The following is a 2,863-nucleotide window of genomic DNA, read 5'->3' as shown; positions in this document are numbered from 1 at the left end:
AAGGATGGATGTGAGTGGTGAAGAGAAAGATGGGGAAGAGGTATTGAGGTGATTGGTGAATGGGGGAAGAAGAGAGAGAGTGGTGGTGGGGTCCTGTGGGGTCCACAGATCCTGTGGTGTCAAGGAAAAGTCATCCCTGCACCAAATGGCATCAAAATCCACGTTTTAAGCCATTTCTGGCGTTAAACGCCGGGCTGGTGCCCATTCCTGGCGTTTAACGCCAGGTTCTAGCCCTTTTCTGGCGTTTAACGCCAGTCTGGTGCCCCTTTCTGGCGTTAAACGCCCTGAATGGTGCCAGACTGGGCGTTAAACGCCCAACTGCTAGGCTTACTGGCGTTTAAACGCCAGCAGCATCTTCCTCCAGGGTGTGCTGTTTTTCTTCCTGTTTTTCATTCTGTTTTTGCTTTTTTCATTGTTTTTGTGACTTCTTATGATCATCAACCTACAAAAAAGATAAAATAACAAAAGAAAATAGTTAACTATAAAACATTGGGTTGCCTCCCAACAAGCGCTTCTTTAATGTTATTAGCTTGACAGAGGACTCTCATGGAGCCTCAGAATTACTCAGAACCGTGTTGGAACCTCCCAACACCAAACTTAGAGTTTGAATGTGGGGGTTCAACACCAAACTTAGAGTTTGGTTGTGGCCTCCCAACACCAAACTCAGAGTTTGACTGTGGGGGCTCTGCTTGGCTCTGTCTTGAGAGAAGCTCTTCATGCTTCCTCTCCATGATGACAGAGGGATATCCTTGAGCCTTAAACACAAAGGATTCTTCATTCACTTGAATGATCATTTCACCTCTATCAACATCAATCACAGCTTTTGCTGTGGCTAGGAAAGGTCTGCCAAGGATGATGGATTCATCCATGCATTTCCCAGTCTCTAGGACTATGAAATCAGTAGGGATGTAATGGTCTTCAATCTTCACCAAAACATTCTCTACAAGTCCATGAGCTTGTTTTCTTGAATTGTCTGCCATCTCTAATGAGACTCTTGCAGCTTGCACCTCAAAGATCCCTAATTTCTCCATTACAGAGAGGGGCATGAGGTTTATACTTGACCCTAAGTCACACAAGGCCTTCTTGAAGGTCATGGTGCCTATGGTACAAGGTATAGAAAACTTCCCAGGATCCTGCCTCTTTTGAGGTAATTTCTGCCTAGACAAGTCATCCAGTTCTTTGGTGAGCAAAGGGGGTTCATCCTCCCAAGTCTCATTTCCAAACAACTTGTCATTTAGCTTCATGATTGCTCCAGGTATTTAGCAACTTGCTCTTCAGTGATATACTCTCCTCTTCAGAGGAAGAATACTCATCAGAGCTCATGAATGGCAGAAGTAAGTACAATGGAATCTCTATGGTCTCATCTTGAGCCTCAGATTCCCATGGTTCCTCATTGAGGAACTCAGAGGAGGTTGGTGCACGCCCATTGAGGTCTTCCTCAGTGGCGTCCACCTCCTCTCTTTCCTCTCCATATTCGGCCATGGTTATGGCTTTGCACTCTCCTTTTGGATTTTCTTCTGTATTACTTGGGAGAGTGCTAGGAGGGAGTTCAGTAACTTTCTTACTCAGCTGACCCACTTGTCCTTCCAAATTCCTAATGGTGGACCTTGTTTCATTCATGAAACTTTGAGTGGTCTTTATTAGATCAGAGACCATTGTTGCTAAGTCAGAAGTACTCTGCTTAGAACTCTCTGTCTGTTGCTGAGAAGATGATGGGAAAGGCTTGTTATTGCCAAGCCTGTTTCTTCCACCATTATTATTGAAACCTTGTTGAGGTCTCTCTTGATTCTTCCATGAGAAATTTGGGTGATTTCTCCATGAAGAATTATAGGTGTTTCCATAGGGTTCTCCTAGGTAATTCACTTCTTCCATTGAAGGGGTTCTCAGGATCATAAGCTTCTTCCTCAGATGAAGCTTCCTTAGTACTGCCAGGTGCATTTTTGCATTCCAGACAGACTTTGAGAAATCAAATTGACTTGTTGAGTCAATATTTTATTCTGAGCCAAAATGGCGTTCAGGGTGTCAATCTCAAGAACTCCTTTCTTCTGATTAGTCCCATTATTCACAGGATTCCTTTCAGAAGTGTACATGAATTGGTTATTTGCAACCATTTCAATTAGCTCTTGAGCCTCTGCAGGCGTCTTCTTCAGATGAAGAGATCCTCCAGCAGAGCTATCCAAAGACATCTTGGATAGTTCAGAGAGACCATCATAGAAAATACCTATGATGCTCCATTCAGAAAGCATGTCTGAGGGACACTTTCTGATTAATTGTTTGTATCTTTCCCAAGCTTCATAGAGGGATTCTCCATCCTTCTGTCTGAAGGTTTGGACTTCCACTCTAAGCTTACTCCATCTTTGTGGTGGAAAGAACTTTGCCAAGAAGGCATTGACTAGCTTTTCCCAAGAGTCCAGGCTTTCTTTAGGTTGAGAGTCCAACCATATTCTAGCTCTGTCTCTTACAGCAAAAGGGAATAGCATCAGTCTATAGACCTCAGGGTCTACCCCATTAGTCTTGACTGTGTCACAGATTTGCAAGAATTCAGCTAAGAACTGATGAGGATCTTCCATTGGAAGTCCATGGAACTTGCAATTCTGTTGCATTAGAGAAACTAATTGAGGCTTAAGCTCAAAGTTGTTTGCTCCAATGGCAGGGATAGAGATGCTTCTCCCATAGAAGTCGGGAGTAGGTGCAGTAAAGTCACCCAGCACCTTCCTTGCATTGTTGGCATTGTTGTTGTTTTCGGCTGCCATGTCTTCTTTTTCTTTGAAAAATTCGGTCAGGTCCTCTAAAGAGAGTTGTGCCTTGGCTTCTCTTAGCTTTCTCTTCAAGGTCCTTTCGGGTTCAGGGTCAGCTTCAACAA

At 43.8% G+C, this 2,863-nt stretch overlaps 1 non-coding gene across 1 annotated transcript; it reads left to right on the top strand.

The window, feature by feature from the left end:
- The first annotated feature begins 2,240 nt into the window (after positions 1–2,240).
- On the top strand, positions 2,241–2,348 carry LOC130978384 (small nucleolar RNA R71). Its single transcript, XR_009086030.1, has one exon. It is a non-coding gene; the product is annotated as a small nucleolar RNA R71 (small nucleolar RNA).
- Positions 2,349–2,863: the final 515 nt, after the last annotated feature.

The sequence above is a fragment of the Arachis stenosperma genome, chromosome 4, assembly GCF_014773155.1.
Source record: "Arachis stenosperma cultivar V10309 chromosome 4, arast.V10309.gnm1.PFL2, whole genome shotgun sequence".
Lineage (NCBI taxonomy): Eukaryota > Viridiplantae > Streptophyta > Magnoliopsida > Fabales > Fabaceae > Arachis > Arachis stenosperma.
The sequence above is the reverse complement of the archived record's forward strand: the minus strand, read 5'-3'. Positions and strand labels throughout refer to the sequence as shown.